The sequence below is a fragment of the Argopecten irradians genome, chromosome 3 (genome assembly GCF_041381155.1).
Source record: "Argopecten irradians isolate NY chromosome 3, Ai_NY, whole genome shotgun sequence".
Taxonomy (NCBI): domain Eukaryota; kingdom Metazoa; phylum Mollusca; class Bivalvia; order Pectinida; family Pectinidae; genus Argopecten; species Argopecten irradians.
The window spans coordinates 28,465,590-28,484,882 of NC_091136.1; the positions used below are offsets into that span (position 1 = coordinate 28,465,590).

At 34.2% G+C, this 19,293-nt stretch overlaps 1 protein-coding gene across 1 annotated transcript in view; it reads right to left on the minus strand.

Moving 5' to 3' along the window:
• Positions 1–19,293, minus strand: part of LOC138318104 (forkhead box protein fkh-2-like) — a 37,116-nt gene that overhangs the window by 12,908 nt on the left and 4,915 nt on the right. Inside the window, exons 3-6 of the mRNA XM_069260212.1 lie at positions 13,937–14,042; positions 12,723–12,774; positions 10,086–10,149; positions 4,015–4,085 (exon numbers count right to left, since the gene is read on the minus strand). The gene's annotated coding sequence lies outside the window, so the exon portion shown is untranslated. The remainder of the gene's footprint in view (positions 1–4,014; positions 4,086–10,085; positions 10,150–12,722; positions 12,775–13,936; positions 14,043–19,293) is intronic.

The following is a 19,293-nucleotide window of genomic DNA, read 5'->3' on the forward strand; positions in this document are numbered from 1 at the left end:
ACTTCCTCAACATTTGTGTTCTATTGTATACAAAACGATAAACAAATCAAATTCCATGGCTTACGTCACAATAATGAATGCCAGTAGTTCTCGGGGTGTGACCTTGCGCACCTGGGTATTCATGCTCTTGAGTTATCGTCCCAACAGGTGTCGCCACATGCTGTATATACTGGCCGATGACAGACACATTACACAACCCCTATTAGTAATTATCCACACTTATATCATACAACGGTACCGATTCGGAAACAGATTTTCGTGAATGTTCTGAGATGCATTAAAAAGTGTATTAAAGGGATTTCACAAAGTGATGATGAATCTGATACACATCGACTTCAACTAAACAGCTGTCCACCATATTGGTCCAAGTTCCAACAGAACACGAATCATCTGTTACACAAGATGGCATGCCTATTTCTGAGTCTATGCTGCATAATACTAGTTATACTGGTCTTACTTGATGAACCCTTTCATTCATGCATTTGGTTTATTTTATTTCATTTTCATTATATTTTTTACTTTTTATATTTTTATTTTTTTCTGTACGTTTCGTCATGGGTACTGATTTTTCTTATATCATTGCAGGTTTTCATTTGTACATAGCATCTATCGACTATTTAATGTCAACTGAACATCCAAGTAAAGAGCATATGTTGTCTTTTCACACCTGTCTAAAGCAGAAATCGTAACATTTTTCTTGACATATAATTTTTTTTCTTTTTCATTTCCATGAAAATCGTAATTGATATCGAGTTTATTGATGCAGTATTAAATTTTAGGAAAATAACATTAAATTGTTTCAATCACATTGAGCTTTCTGGAATAGTTGTAAAACTATAACATTTTGTTTTATTGCTATCCTTTTCTTTAATCTTAGTTTGGAGGATGGTTACCATGCATATAGGAATGCATCTTACGTATCACTGTTTCATTTACAATGTCTTCTTCCATCAATAATGTTGACATGACATATGTATCCGTCTCCCTCGAAAAAGTCACATAGTACATATAAAGTCTATTTGTTCAGCACCTTTATCCATCTTTGCTCGTTTTTGTCTCCAATTTCCCTTCTCCTTTTATTGTCCCATTTTCGCTGTCAAATGCTACTGAAATATATTGAAGTACATTAAATATCTGTGCTGGTATCTCGACCTTTGCATTTCAAGTTTAAAACAAAAACAATTCCGGACTCATCATTAGGTATCTTCCCACGATTGTCCTTTGCTCTAAACATGTAAACCTTGCCTTCCCCATATAACACCCTAGTCCCACGCTGTCTATCTATGCACTTTTTACCTTACCATCTCAGTTGTTTTGACTGCAAAACTGTAATGACAGGCAAGAACATCAAAATTAGTTGACATAGCTCCCTCGAAAGGGGAAAAGGGAAATATTATTTCCATGTAATTGTACTATTTAAGACTGATTCTAACATGTATAATCAAACAATTGTCGGTCTGGGGTCCAATCTCTCTGGTTTGTTTCTATTTAGCTGCAATTTGCAAGCAGTAGATGCCAAACTCTCCGGAACCTGTTGACAAATACATCATTTGACATTTCACATCAAACAGTTTTTGTATTCATCCGCGAACTGATTGTCCGCCATTTCCCACAGCTACCATGTGACCGAGTCCACCGAACGCCATTTTCCATACATATAAACGCTGGTAATTATTGAAATTTACAACCATATTGATTGTTTGGAAATGTCAAAGGAAATACCGGGGGCAAATGTATCATACCAAATTTCAACAAAATTATTTCAAACTTCGTCACGAAACTCCATCCCATTGTGTTGGTAATGGTCGAGACAAATTTCGTATGATTAAGAACAATAATTGCATGCTCCGACCGTGGGCAAAGGCGTATTACTAATGCCCCACCATTAGTTGTAGCGATATCAGAGAGCCTCTGGATCTCTGGGAATAGTAGTGTGTATACACAGGTTCACTAAAATAGTGGCCAACCCATGCTTCCGATGGACCCCTTTTACCATTGCGCCTATAATAAATAATGAGGTATCCGGAGGCGTCTTGTAGCGCCAATACGAGATTATTGGTGCCATTGATTAGGAAGCTTTCCTTTCTGTTGTAGGAGTATTGCATCTAGAGTTCAGTAGGGAATGTCCAGAAGGCAAAACCCAAGAAACGTTTAATTGATTGACAAGCTGAAAATGTTAAGACATATTTAACCTTAATTGACTTAATTGCAGACGTTGGAATGGACAAAGATTGGCATGGAGCCATTATTTGCTGAATCAAGAATACTTCAGAAAAACCATTGCGTTCATTAGGGTGTACAAAACGACACACGAAACATTACCATAAAATGTTATGTTATAAAAGGGCACAGATACAGCTATTTAATCGTACCCCTATGCATAATACATATCTTACAGAGCTATGCGATTTTTACTGAATATTTTTCTTACATGGTCAGTTTTGGACGGTGTACTTTTCTCTGATATAATCCATTAAAGTCATAAAATGTCGGAAAATTAACACAATTAAATTCACATGTCTTAATTATAATAAACAATAGATAAAATAACAATCAAAAATTAAAACCATTATGGCAAAAATTAGGTCAATCTGAAAGTCGTCTGAACAAGGGCAAACTAAAAACGAAATGACATTGTTGGCAGATTGTTTTAAAGGTAGACCATGTGATTCGGAAAAAACAAACTTTCGCTTCTTCATGATGACACCCGGCATGCAAATCTAGGTAATAAACGATTAAAGATAAGTTAGTTTCATGTCAAAAACCAGGTTTGGATAACAACATGAGGTATCTGAAAATCATTAAACAAGTCTGTTATTATGAACATAAAACTATCAATTGATGTAGCTAAATCAAGTTATGGTGTAAGACCATGTATAGCTTATTAATGTAAGCAAAACATCCCACAGTAACAGTAAACGTTTGAGAATATTGAACCATAATGTTCTTTACAGTGTGTCTGCAATAATCAATATTACATAACGATAGTTAATCCTTCTAGTCTTAGTATTACCTACTAGTATTCAAGTTAGAAGAAAATTTCAAACAAACCCGCATAAACGGGTAATCAAAAAATTGAAATAACAATAAAAAAAAGTAAATAAATGCACCTGAGAAGAAATATTGTAAAAACATCAAACTGTATTTTAGATATATCATGAAGTTATCTTATTAGTATCCGCTTAACATAACAGATTCTTAAAATGAAGGATGAATTTTAAAGTTTCGAGCAATACTAATACGTATTAGTCAATAGTAAGACCAGCCGATTTACAGTCTAAACGAATGGAAAATATATTCATATTCGAAATAACGTCTATGCGATTGACAAAGTCTTTAACAATGTAAAGAGAGAGGCATATTTAGAAAATCTATTAAAACTGTAGAAAACGTCTTTTCATGTTGGTCTAATTATTTGTTTTAATAGTGCCATTGTCACCACGCGTGTGTGACTGGTCCGGTCTTTCTCCGTATCGTATTTAATATTAGAATATCATTATAACCATCACACACGCGGGTCTTTTGCCTGTGCCGTGCAATAACAATCTTGTAATTGATGAAATATAATTGGGCAATATGGCTAAATATGAGTCGTATGAGGACGGACGATTAGCATATTGATAAAGACAAGCAAACTTTATTTCAAAGTCTTTAACGGTTCGCTATAAGCCTGTGTATTCCTTGATCCATTTTCTATTTAATAACCATCAATCCGGATTCGCAGTCCGCTCTCCGGTTTCATTGTTTATTTATGGTTAATAAAATCAATCTTCAATTATCCTTGGCAGATTTAGCGCCCGGTTATAAAACAGCGGAGGAAATGATACGTTGTTTTTATCATCTATAATTTCCTTACTGAAACAACCTGCGTATGAATATTGTCAGGAATTTATCGGTACAGAATAATGAGTCCGGATATGGCCCTAAATATTCCCAAGCACGAAAGCATTTTCCAGTCATTAAATGACACAGACGTTCACTAGCTATGGACCGTGTCTCTGTCTTCATACTCACAGATTTCCATTTTCCAATTAAGGACAGAAAACACATGGTTCAGTCTCATCCTACAGCTTGTGGTACCAGACCTGTCCGACAACAGAGAATGCTTACAGTTCTAACATATGGAGGTTGTCATTCATAGAAAAGTATTATCCCCTTTCTGTCTCTAGGCTTTGTACTTATGAAAATACCTTCGGACGTATATTTTGTTTCAATAAACAAATAAAACACTACTTATTTCAAGTTGGTGTTCAGCATATAACAATATTGCTTTTAGAATATAATAATCTGACTAGTCTTTACTTTTTTCATTTATTGGATATATTATAACGCAATATCAAAACAAGAGCACGTACATTTCATATTAAAGATATTGATATCTAAAACACTACTTTTTTGTATCAAAAATGTATGATTATACCCTGAATTTGACATTGGGTGTACATTGTTTATGTTGCCTTTAGAATAAGTCATTTTCGCTAGTCTTCCAGGATATAGAGCACGTAAATTTCATATCTAACACATCAAAAAAAAATAATAATAAATAAATAAATAAATAAAAAAAAAATAACGATGTCTTCTAAATTCAGGTAATATACATATTTCATATTAATATATTTATGAATATCAGCTTAAACATCTTAATCATCATTTGTGGATATAGAATCAATCCAATCCAGCGCATGTCTATGACATAATCATTAGGAAGTAATTAGGCGCTCATTTCCAGCCACCCGGATAAAGTTATCTATCGGCTATATCCGCGATTACCGATCTGTTTGTTTTGTTCTACTCTTGTGTTGGGCAGTTTTTGGATTTGATACGGAACGAAAACACTGATGTGTATAATTAATAGCGGCCATTAGGGACACCGGCAAGGCACAGCGCGCACCTGCTCTGCACACGAATCCATGGATCGACTAATGTTGTGCACGTGCGCTTACCTTGTAGTAAGCGGGTGCCATATTAAGGGAATTGAAGATAAATGTCAGGATGAATGTTCTCCACAAAGAACCTTGTCAGATAGACGAGAGAAGAAATTTTATTGGGGTTCATTGAGATACGGGTGACGGTCTCTAGTAATCTGTCCAACAGCGTACCTATACCACTAATGGCGGGTCGGGCATACCGCTTTGTCACCGGGTGTAAACTGGGGGGATGATGTATTGTCCATCGTCTTTAACGACCATTGACATGGTGATCACGTCACACTGTCCGCGTATGACCATTGCTTTCATTGTCAAAATACGTCATTACGACTCTATCCTTATCACTTAACACCTGTCCTCCCGCTGACCACAGAAACACCGCAAGACACAAGCTTCTTTGTGACTTCGATCGGCACCGCTCTGTAATCAGGAGGAAATTAACTGCTGAGTATATACGAGACCTGTGTTTGTTATATGTTTCCATCAACACTGTAACAGGTAATAAATACATCATTATCACGCGTCATTGTTACATCCTACCAAGTCAAAACTCAGACACACTCAATCAAAACTACCATGGCAACACACACTAGCGAAAGATTTCAATATATACAGGATGACGGATGGGTGTAAAAGAAAATATATTGATTTCGATGATAGTTATTGCGAACAGAGACACATACTTGGTATTACTGCTTGTTATTGACATTTGCATAATACTTACCATGAGTTTAATATTTTTCGTCAATATCCAATAATTTGAAACCAAAGATATATTTATCAATAATATAGTATAATGCGTTTATAAGTCCTAATAAAATTTGAACATCCCAATATCTTTCTGTACTATTGGATTATGAAGGTACTAAACAACCGACTTTACCAATACAATAAGGCAATTGTATTTAGCAATGATTTCAAGTTATGTGAAAAATACTGTATATCATGAAGAGATTTTATTCTATTTTTACTCTAGACAATATAGTTACTCTAAATCACCAACAAACAACTTTAATTCCAAAGATACTATCAATATATTTTTTTGATAAAATTGCAGACAAAATACAAGACACCATGACAATAATAAAACATGTACAATGATTAATTTCAAATAAGCATTGCTTCTACCAAATTTGTTGACTACCTGTGAAGTGTTTGTTTGGATGCAGCAATAAAACACACTATCCATATTGATCTTATAATAATGTTAATTTCAAATTATCCCCGTTATCTTTCTCTCGTAATCTATTTATTGTCGCGGAGGACAAAGGATGGCGACATTATATGACCAAGGCTGCCCCTATGGTTGTGACGCTCAAGTGGTAGCTGTCGTGAACCTTGTCCGGGCGATTGTGGCAGATTAATAGTTTATTGGAAGAATTTGAATACCATATTCAGACTAAAATAAAACTTATCGTGTGGTTTACGTGCCGCACGTGCACCGTACGGAGTGAATAAACTCGCCCGTATACACCTGTAAACTATCTCCGAAACAACCTTTTCATCTTATTGGTGCCTTAAAGCGTAAAATTCAAAAACTAATAATGACATTTATTTACAATTAAAATCTGGAAACTATTCATATTCAGATTTGAAATTATTTATTTTTCATTTATTAATTCATAATATCATATTGTCATTACATTATTTTCATTATTCAATGTTAATTCTAGTGTAAATAATAAATTATGGCTATTGGTATTTATAGTTACTAGTAATTCATCTGTAAAATTATGGATATTGGATTTATATTTTTACTAATATTTCCATTTTCCAGGCAGCCAATGAAGGATGTAAATAACCAATTTTCATAATATGATGTGGTAGGAAGGCTATTCACTTTATCTTGCTTTAAATACTATGACACATCGTGACATCATTATACTTTAAAATGATAACTATTCGTGAAAATTATATTCTTTAGCACGAAGAACAGCCGTTTTCAGACGAAAGATGTCCTGGTATTTTCGACGAAGAAGATTTTTAAATATTTATATAAGTGACTTACAAATAACATTATTATAATTAAATAGCATGATGTTCGCATAATGCGCATACAATCATCTTTTCATAACATTTCGATTGAAGTTTCAACGTCATTTTAAGGTTTTCTTTATGCTAACCTAGCTATGTGTGCCTTGTATAATCCTTAGAAGTATCAAACGTTTCTCTGAAAAAAATGAATGGACAACAAGTAATTGAATAGGGAAATAATAAACAGAAAGTGTGGTTTGAATATTTATATTTACGGGTTTGTTTTCTTCCTATACGGGTTTATTATCATATCATAACCTTTAGCTAATAATAAAGTACACAATTTCGTATCTATGGAGACACAGAACATGTAAAAAGTTTGTTTGGTAAACTAGAGGAAACTACATGTAATAGAATAGACGTAGCCATATAATTTTAAAACAGTCATTATCCTAATCTGAGGGAAAAGTACATATTCATTCCCCTAAAAAACACAAACAAATAAACAAAAAAACAGGCTTTCCAGTTAATTTCTTTTATTTTATTAATATAAATAGTCGTGTGCGTGTGTCTTTATAACTATTATCTAAAATGTAAAAATGATAATTCGGTAAAATTTTAATCCCAAAATAAGAACTTTAGTAATTTACAGTTCTCCAATCAAAAGTCGTATCAAATGACATAAAGTAAATACTCTATGTACAGTTCTCGTTGTAACCATTCATCGTTAAAATCGATACTGCATGCGCTTATAGATTGCATCAAAATATCAGTTGGATTATTACAGCTTCCTGTAAGGTTACACGTACATGTTGGTTATTTACTGCTCGAAAGCTTTCATTGAAGATGTTTTACAGATCTAACCTCTTCGTTAGTTTACACGCATACTGTTATGACTGTATAGATGGTGACATTAAAGGAAAAAGTAGGTGTACGTTGTACGCTTTGATGTGGTGACAGAGATTAAAAGCTGTCGATGAGAGATCATTTGAGGATAATCGTGAAAGTGAAAATTGTCATTAATAGTATACACACATCCCGTATTGTAAGGCCTAAGGAATACGGAATTATACATCAAAGTTATACTTGTTAGGTGACCGCTATAGGCAATCAAAACGGAATTAACTAGCCAAAAATGCAGTGTGTATAATGTAGTGTCGTAAGTTCGTCCCACCCTTCGTCTGACAAAGGAGTTATGGGCCTTTAAAGGAGTCATACAAAAGAGAGGCACGCCTACCAGATGGAGCGCCTGTGTCATATTTAGCATTAGCCTTATTGGGAATTCTTAACAAGTTTTATTTTGAAGTATATGTATAGTTATGAAGGTTTCATTCTCTCAGTATGTTGTGTTGCCGGTTTATACTTAAAAAAAACAATCATCGTACATTTCCAACATTCTGAACTAGCAGAGTTACTTCCCATTGTTTCACTCCGTCAGTACTGGCGGAGATAATAGAAAGGAAATAACTCTGGTTGATCTAAATGCTAATTTAGGAATCTTGTTATGCAATTAAAATAATGTTTTAAAAGCTACAAACTCGAAAATATTAATTATATACATGTAAGTTATTTCTGCTAGTAATAATACGGTTATATGTTCTTATAACAAATGTATTATTTCAAAGTGGGAAAAATGAGCGAAACACCGAAAAAAAAATAACAAAAGATAGAAATTAGTGCAAAGCATTCTAGTCTTCATTAGGAAATCATTAGGAAAAATAACATTTATCGTAGTAATAGAGAACCTGGTGTCCGTGTCAGGTTGATATAGCTAGGAGACGCTGCCCGGGTCATGGGTCAAACACACAACATATGGCATTAACTCCCCTCCTCATATAAAACATTTATCTACATGAGTGAGTTTATTTAATTTTAAATATTTCTTTAACAACGTTTTTGATGGCGTGCTGATTGAGAACAAATTCTGTTTATGACACGTTGGTATTAAGTCCCAGGTTACTGGACACGGTAACCCACACCAGTTGACCCTCGCTATTTTCTGTGCTGGATACCATGTTATTGATACAGATGTTCTTTAGCCAGTGAAATCCAGCAGAAGTTACAGCCCCCAATTTTTGTAAATTGATTCAAGTTAATTGATGTTAAGTATAGCCGCTAGATACGGACTGCACTTCCCTTGCCCTACCATATAACACGTCCCGGCGATGGGGGGCAAGCGACCCTACTCTAAACTGTCGACTAACCAGGGCTAGTTTAACCTGCGGCTAAGATTTGCACATTACAGGTTTCAAGCTGCATGCTAAGTGGTATTTCTGAGTACATGCTTTAGTGCACATTTCTTTTATTAATAAAGGCGTTTTTTCTTGATGAATAACATACAATATCGACGAAACGAAATAATAGCAATGTGAACAAGGAATTTCAGTAATCAGGTGTCTTTATTTTTCATCAATGCAATTGTATTTGTTTTTAGATATTTTATTTTTTCATTCACATCTGATAAAATTTTAGACTTGTTTTTAAATAGTTTTTTCATGGGCAGATTTCTATTAATCGCTTCTAAATAAAGCAGAATAGAAGCTCAAATTAAGACAAATCCACACGAAACAAAGTTAACCTAGATACAATATAAGATTCTGTACGTCGGGCGTTGTTACACCATAGGCATGTCTGTCTGACCATAATAAGCTTTATCCCTACTCGTTTTAAAGTCTACGCTGAAATCGCCTGTTTGTTGTTCACGCGAGATGTTGCGCTTGTTATCCGCATAACATTTTGTATTTATATATAATATGGCAAATGCTACTTGTTGGATTCTTTTGTCGATATATAAAGATCCCATTTACATTTTTCAGCAAATAAGCACCAGACAAGTGTCTCAAAACTGTTGCCATATTTAGAGAGAGAACTTGCAGCGAAACAGTACATTCAGTATGCCATACGGGTGCATTTTACTTAAATTTAATGTTTGTTGTACACTGTACTTAGCTGTCCGTTTATATATAATGGGAAATGCACCGAGTCGGAAAAAATATCAAAATGATAACAGTTCTAAAAGTCACGTGACATTTAATCAGTCCTCGTTTACATGCATAAGAGCGTTAGAGCGACATGTGGCGTGTTGACTAACAAATATCGGATTAGATATAAACTTACTCGTGACTTCCGCCTATTTTTTAACAATTGTATTGTTTCTCTGAAATATTTATGTTATAAACGTACCTTTAATAACAGCTGTCCACTTCTTTCGACATATGGCCTGTTGTCTTCAGGTATCACCTGAACCCTAGATTGATTATAAAAATGAAAGTTATATGTGGACAACAATACTATAAATATACAGAATTGTGTTCGGAATATTTAAACACGTTTGACACAAGTTCAATCCATTATACTTATAAAAATCCTGTTATCAATATTGTGGTATAGGGTGGCGATATAGAAAAATAAGATAAAGCATTATTTATATGCAAAATATATTGATGATATAAGAATGGAATAGAATACCGACAAACCAATTACGTATAAATAGTTGTTCTGAAATACTGTAAACCATTTAATTTTCGAGGGATACCAATTCTCGCGTTATTTCGCGAGAGCTCGAACGCCAATTTATTGTTTAAGTTGTCAGCCCTTGACTGCGAGCATTACTTAAATGATCAATTTGATTAGTAAAAAATAATAGCTGCTGTGTAATGCATTCTATTAAATAGTTCGTTTTTTTACTGCTACGATTAATGCAGTCCTATTCCTTGGACTGATAAACGTAAAGTGCTTATATGTGATATCAGATTGGAATCATAAAAATAAAGCATGATGACTGGGTACTTCATACCTCGCAAAAAAAAGACACTTAAAATGTCCATAAAATCGATAGGAATTTGCAGAAAAATGTAGAGGAATTGTTACTTTTTCGTAAATCTTTTTTTATCAATAGTATTGTCCTAGTTAAACATTTGGGTTTCTAATGCTTAAATTCTTCTTACATATTTCTATCCATATTATGTTTTTGTAGCGAAACAGAGATCACCTGATATTGTTTAATTTTGTTTTTCCTGTATAAAAATATGTACATGTACTGTATTTATTTATTTTTTATTTGATATTTTTAACAAAATCGTCCTTTTTACTTCATCGGATGTAATAGTACATTGTTTTGTTGAGTACCAGCACTTATATTGTTTTTCACTGTATGGTATTTACAATGCATTTTGGGGCTTTATTGGTTAATTTCAGCATCGCTACATGTAAAAACATTTGTTGAAGTCAATAGATGTATGAATGTACTGACTGACCGGTCTGTTGTGAGCATTTCTCATGAGCCCCGTAATGTGCGTGAAAATAGCATGTGACTAACTGGAAATATATCCTATAATGAAACCGTAAGGACACGAGTGGGGTGAAAGGTCAACTTTGTTGTACCAGTATTTTGACAGTGAATTGGTTTGTAAAGGATAAATAATTTACAAAATAACATAATAACAATTTATAAACATATACCAAAACACCGGCGCCATAACCATAAACACTCTAGCCAAGCATAATTCGGTAATTTTCGAGAACTCTCAACATTGAGGCCAATTTATGTAGTTAATTTTTTGTAAAGTTGCCAAAACCAAAATTGTGGCTCGCAAGCTACAGTATACACATGTAAATGGTCTAATATATATCGTTATTCAATAGAAATATGACTGGCTAACATTGTCAAACCTTATCGTCTAATAATGGCTCGATCTCGAGACAAACTTCAGTACGTTCGTTTCTGGAAACGTAAAACGGAAAAGCATGCTGTTAAAAATAAGAACTTGTAATAAACGGATATAGAAGGAGTTTTGTTGACACAATTGATATCCTAATATACAGCATAGTGGATACGAATTATGCAATTGTAAGTCTTAGGTAAAACCGTTTTTTTTCTAATTTGTTTAATAAGGTACGTTGAGTACAATCAATATCATTTTAGACCGAGATGTTATTATTTTCCGTGAATTTTGGATGTAATATGGTATAGTTGTTTCTGATATCACTTATATTCTTTTACATGGAGCGTTTGTTAAATTCCTTAAATACACAAATTAAAAAATAAAAACGGATTTAATTTTGGTTTAACACGAAAAAGAATATACAAGTAATACGAAAAGTGTTTGCTGCATATGTGTCATTCCTTCCACTCTGATAAATAAATTTCCAAAAGAAACGAAGATATGTTTACATGACAAATCAGTCTATGCGTTTTGTCTCAACATATATCATGTGTAGAATAACATAAGTTAATCTAATACTGTTTACATGTATACCTCGTTTTTATCTTTGAAGTTCCTACTTAAAATTTTCTTGAATTCCGTTTATTTTGTCATCTGAATTCTGTCCCACGAGGTCAGTCGTGAAATACAATATTGACTCGACCTGCGTTGAGTACAGTCATATTTACCCACGTCCTTCACTTTGGCAGCACCATGTCCTCCTCCCCCTCCTCTATAAACACGCCTATCAGATCCCCAGTGTAGATCTCGCGCTGATTACGTCACAATAACGGTTAAAAATGGACGCGTCCGTCGTATACTTGGTATATAAAAACAGATCCGGACGGCGATAAAACTCCGGTACCGAGTGATATATCCCAACCAATGCCAGAGATAAGATATTGTTGACAAAACACTCAACAAAAATTCTACAACTTTTGTTTTCTTTTCAACATCTCCGGATCTTTTACGAGGGAAGAATTCTCTTCGGAATAAATGTACAGATGATACAAAACTATTGAAAAAAATATACAATATACAATAACTACAATGCTATCAAACTTCAAACGTGAGTTCTATGACACGACAAGACGAATTACTTATGTCATCATCTTACCTCGCCAGAGATCCACAAAAATGAAGCATTGTATTATACACTTTACATCAACCTGAAATGAATGAAAAAATAAATACTCGATGAGATATGCATTTACATTGTATTCCGTTTAGTGAAAAGAGAAAATATATAGTTAAAACAGTCTCGGTTTTATGCGTTATGTAACGTAATAAAAAAACCAAAAGGTTCTTCCATCATAAAAATGATTCAACAATGGGAACGTCAAATAGTGAAAAAAGTATATCTAGGTCACAGTTTCATCAACGTTCCTTAATTTGTCCCTTGACATAATTTTTTCTATGCGAAAATATTATGTACAGAAGCAGAGGAAATCTTCAGTTGACTTCAGTTGCCCTTAACTGCTGTGAAGATATATTATGGAGAATTTTCATGTTATACGCTATCTAATGTGAATATAATATTGGTGAAACTGGGGCATGAAGAGATACGTTCTCGTAAAGACAATAGCAATTCAGCGTAGATCAACTACATGTACTATGTTACCGTAAAAAGATGGTTGGGTGTTACAAGAAACCATTAAGTAAGTCATTTAATGAATAGCACGTTTTATTGATTTTTTATTCAAAACTAGACTTTTTGTAACAATATGCAACGTGATTGAAAAGAAAAAGTTGAAGTACGACTGTGCATCACAACAATATTTGTGTATATTTAATCGACCTCCTCCTCCCGACATAATCTTTGTCCACATTACGCGTTTTAGAATTTCTGAGTTAATTTAATTTAACGTAATTTGATGTTTCATTTAGTAACATGTTCATGAATGTACTGGGGCGTTGTGTAATTGTTTCCTCCATCTTTTGGTGTTCTTATTAAACTTTAGGAATATACTAAATGGTATATATAATGCTGTGAAACAAAATTTCTTATTTAGTATTGACATTGAGTTAATAAATGTTCTTTTAAACAAAACAAATACAACGTTCTTGAGGTTTTTTTTATGTTAATTATGCCGACCAAAACAGAGCAGAGAGAAATTGTGTATGAAATGATGTTTTCAACTAGCTATGGTAAACTACGATCGAACTTTCCAAAGTGTAGGATGTAAGAAGTATTAATGCACACTATATTTTCATTGTTTCTTAAAATATTTTTTTCGAACTTTGACAGACATATCTTGATGTTTCCTTACTTAATGTGTGGAACAGAGGTATTAAAGAACATGTAATTGTAGTCTTTTGAACTTAACGTACGTGCATGCTTTATTTCAGACTTATTTTCATTGTTTCCTTTCAATCGATCGCCAACAAAATGTCTTCGCCATTTCCTCTGCCTCGCTTTTTTCTTTTCACTTTCTCTCTAAAATAAACCAAATAAAAGAAGCCAGAAAAGTAAATGTTGATGGAATAAAAGTTCGAAGCTAGGCCAACATGTTTACATTTAACGTATCCAGATTGCCCATCTATATCTACACACACGCTCGTTTACAGGGCCGAGTAACTGTCATGGCGGCCATGTTTACTGAGAATGGTTACTACCGTACCGCTACTGTGGCAATTACTTAGGACATAACGTGGTCATAAAACCGTTAAACAATCCTGTGCCACCATGGTCTTTACCTTTCTGTGGCACATTACGTCCACCGACACACACAGATTGGTATGACCTCGTTGTAAAAGACGCCGACCGAGTTTACTTTAGGCCTAAACATCGACAGCCACTGGTAGTGCTGTAGCCAAGTCTGGTCTTCTGTGCTTTGAAACAAACTTAGCAATATGGCACATGTCTCGCTGGAATGTTTACTTAGTTTGTTTTATACATATGTTTTATGAAATGCAATTGAAATGGTTTCGCTCTTGACAGCTTTTGTCATTCCTCGGTTATTTGCGCAGCATAAAAAAACTCCACCATCAAACTTTCTTGTTTCCTGGTGCGTTCCCACTCCAGTTCAAACAATGTTACAATTGTGTTTTCATTTTGTTTGAAATCGCAACTTTGGGAAAAAGTCGTTTTAAAAGTCAAAATTTGGAATTTTAGAAGTCAGAACTTAGAATTTAACTTTTGCGCATGTGATATTTAATTGCAAAGGTCCGTTCGATACTTGAATGATCTACAAATATCATTAAAAGTGACAAGTGGGCTACCGTTGTTCAGATGGTAATGCAAATTTTATTTGCCATTTACTGCAAAACCTGCGACTGCGACTTTTTTTAAAGTGGAAAATAAAGAAAACGGAAGAGCGGTTTAGAATTTGATAATATTTTTTTTTCAAGTTGGACAACAAAAAGGGTTTTAATCGCGATTTGAGACATGCCGTTAAACTGTGAATGGTAGCTTCGGATAGACGTATTCACCGTCTACAGGTATGGACTCTTGAATTTGGTTTAGTCGCTTTATAGGCCTAATATTGATATTATCCATAGTCTTTTATCGGGGATGGACACCATCCATGCATATGTCGTTAATTTGCATGGCGAAATAAGGAATAAAGGCAGACTTCATTATTAAATTCATCCGTTGATTAATTCAACCGCCCCCATACATTTACATTAACTCTAATTACTAAATTATATTCTGATTATAACACCGATGTGCTTTCATTAAGTTATTGTATTCAACTATCTCTCTTCGCTATTTCTTAGATATGAGAATTCGACGGTATATTGAACATGAAGATAGTCTAAAACACGTTTGTTCTTTTTATTGTTCTTATATGAAAGTATCGGCTGCGAAATGTTTCATACATGCATGCAACAATACCGTTTAATGGTTCTGTTTTTCTCTTATTTATGGCATAGATATGACATATCTTTTACAATTCATGGTGTAGAGCTGTTTGACCCGAATTTTTCCTTTCTACAAGCAATAATTCATAAGAAGGGACAAAATAAATCGCATAGGCTGAGCCAAACAAAAGAAATAATAACAAAGGAAAGAAATAATTAGCCTTTTGTAAGAATCGATCGAATTACAAAATGCAGCACTCTCACATTCAATATGGGTTACCAATAGCGCATGAAGTCTATGAAATATTCGGTCAAGGAACCAAGTGTGAGAAATAAGTTGAAATGTTGTTATAGCCAATCTCTTTCTAAAGTTAAAATGGCGCGTCTAACTAATCGAATCGTACTGTACCTACACCCCAGAGACTTGCTTTTCCTGTTATCGGGATAATAGACAAGACGACATTCACGCCGTATGGCGTCACAGTGGGGGTTCTGTTCCAGCGTGATCGGTGTCATCAAATTCCTCATACCAGGCAGGTGATACAGATTTCGCTCAATGTCGGGAAACAAACCAACTTTCTTTCATTATGTTTAGGACTTTTTATAGGTTTTAGATTATACACGTTGGCACTCATTTCGCTACATTACACGTTCTCGTCATGGGGTTGTTTACGTCATATATACATACCGATTTAAAAAGCACATGCGCAAGATGTTTTGAAAATCGGATGTTCGTTGACATTTTTATGGTCACCTCCAAACGAAAATTGCCGGAATGTGCCGATTACAAACGGACGCACACGACCTGGAAACGTCTTTGTTCCCCCTCATATTGTTTACGTTGTTCGGTGAGAAATGGCCGCCCTCCAAAGGTGTCATGTTACTGGTATTAAAGTGGTCTCAACAAAAGATGTTTAAACCGAAAATTCGTCAGATGGCCTTTGTTATACTCAAAATACAGTTCATTAGTGGGTAAATTACATTTCAGTTTAATTTCAAACTAACAATGTATGCAGAAAATATTCGAGTGTTTTGTAGGCATAAATACTTTGCGTGCACCGACACTAAGGATTACCCGCCATAATGTTGTTCGGGGTACAGTGAGAGTTGCTTTTGTTGTCGATTTGTAGCTGTCATCCATTTTTAACATGCACATTTGACCTTGAGACATGCTTGGTTGAATAAATGTCTTGTTGTTGCAGCCATTATTGTTTTAGTATTACTTAAGAAGCTAGCTCGCTATCAACCACCTGTTTCATGCTTTTAAGGAAATAATAAAACACGACGTTTTGGAGTACATTATGTATTTTACTTCGGTTTATTGTTCATTTGTTTCGAATATTTAAAATAAGATGTAAATTTCCGTATACAGTTGATAGCGTTATATGCAAATAGAAAAAAATCAGTATAAATACTAATTAATAGTTCATTAACTACTAGTAATTGATTTGATTTAGAGAGGTCACTCTCTGTAATTTTTTTTTATGATTTTACACCAACTCATGCGAATTTCATTGAAAGTAGAGCTAAACTATATAATTCTATGAGTGATTTGTTATTTTCCCTAGACATTGTTGAAGTTGAATGTTATGAATGTATTAGTTCGGTTTTTTCATTGTTTATGGTTCATGAACGTGATTTTCTTCAATATTTTGCGGAGACAAAAAATAATCATTTTGTAACGCAGAAAAAATATAAATAAATAACTATAGGTGACAATTTATTCGTCTAATACATGTGCTTCGTTGATCATTTTTTTTCTTTTTTTTTCCCCAGATGTATATGGTGAAGTGAGAAAAAATGACTGGCTATTGCAACACTGTCGTTATTGCTTGGTAATAAAGTATGTTGGTTGTTGACACCGGAAATAAACCGGGGATTGGAACCGTTCCTCTGACTCGGAAATTAGAACGAAAGAAAATACGACCCAAAAGGGTGTGACCTTTCGGGATGTCATTCCACGTCGTCAAGGTCGTAAAAAACTCGCGGTCTCCACGAACTTCGGTCGTACGTCATATAATGGCGATTACTTCCATGACCCCTCCCTCCGTCTTTACTTTCTGTGTCTACCCCAATATCCTGTGAAACGTGTCATGTACTGCTCTAGCCAAATAAACATTAGACGGTTTGGTCAGAACTGGATAAATTGAGTACCAAAAATGTTTCAAAATTGGTAGCATATACATGTAACTTTAAAATCACCCGTATGTAATCTGTTCCATCAAACTTATAGTTACCTTTACTGTAGTAATATAATCAATTTAAAGATACCCAGAAAACAAAATGTTCCTGTCTCAATCCTACATCACATATTATTGACAAAAAGTACACGTGATGACCAACGTTCTGTGCGATTTTTATCAAGGCACTCCGAATTTCTTCCACCTTCTAATAATGCCATTTAAAGACGCTCCACCACCGAAAGAGCATAAACGATACCCATTTTCTAAACAATAACTGATATTTAATCGTGTATGTATGTGTCTAATTAACACAAAAATACATATAAAATAATTTCTTCTACTTTTGTGAATGTGCAATCAGTACCGTATAGGGCAAAGTGTCATGATTGTTTTCGGGACGCAATTAATTATTTTTAATATTTTTACCTTGAAGTAAAATAAGATGTTCAAACTTTTTAATGGTGGTAATGGTGTAAAGCAAGTAACTTTTGTTACTGAAGAAAAATACTAATGTGTTTACACCGGTTTTTGATAGAGAAAAAATAACATTTATCAGTGGTGGAGCATTTAATTACTCTGACTGTTAATTAGACGCTTAGCATTATAAAATTATAAACGCTAATCCCCGGCAAAAATATTTATTTTCTGATATTTTTGTTTTATTGTTTCAACAATCTCTTATTTTTCCCTTTTTGATCTCTGTCTTCAATTCTTTGTCGTAGAAACAAATGAAATCACAATGTCGGTTGTAGGTTTATAGTATCCCCCACAAGTCTGATCCCTTGGGACCGACCCCGGAACAGTTAAATCCTCAACATCGGACCTGTTGACAGATCATAATTATAAATCTATATCTCCGGAAATATCAATAATTAGACGACCTTTGAAGGATATGTTAAATTAAATAGAATTAGTTTGCTTAATGAGTCCAGACAAACGCAAATGACCATTTGACGGACAGTGGCCGGAGACCGTTCGCGTGATGACCATATCAACTTTCTAATAAAAGTCACATTACAGAGCCATTTCTGTTGTCGGTACAGCAACGTAAACAGGCGTGGGGCCGTTGGTCATTTGAGCTGGACTGTCCAGACAGTGGTCAAACAATGACCATTCGCTTCCAGACTCGTGGCATACATTAACGGGTGTCTAGAAGAAGTGGTTATAAAAGGAAATCTGGCTTTATGGAAACAACACTCGACGCAATTTTCAATTATTTGTTATCGCTTTTGTGATGAAAACAACTCTTAAAATCAAAGAGTTTTGGGTTAGATACGCAGCTTTTTATTGTACAATTCAGAGTACAGTACAGAGATATATTGTAATTGTAATGAGTGTTTTACAACTGATATGAATCATGATAAAGTATATAATCATTATAGATGGAAATATAAACTCTGAGCTTACAATGCAAATCAAAGTCGCCAGAACTATAACCAAAATGCAAACAAATGATCCCTCAATTCCAAGTCTCACCCCTCAAGTTTTTATTATAACCAAATGCTATACAGCATTTAGGTAGCAATATACATAATTAGATATAAACAAAACCACATATAATATACAAGATTGCGGAGGACAATCCCATACACAAACATATATAAATAACCCATTAACGTGTAGGTTCGTTACAAACTTCTCAATAAAGAAAGAACAATACAAAAAAAATGAATATGTTTCTGACATCACAACATATGTGAC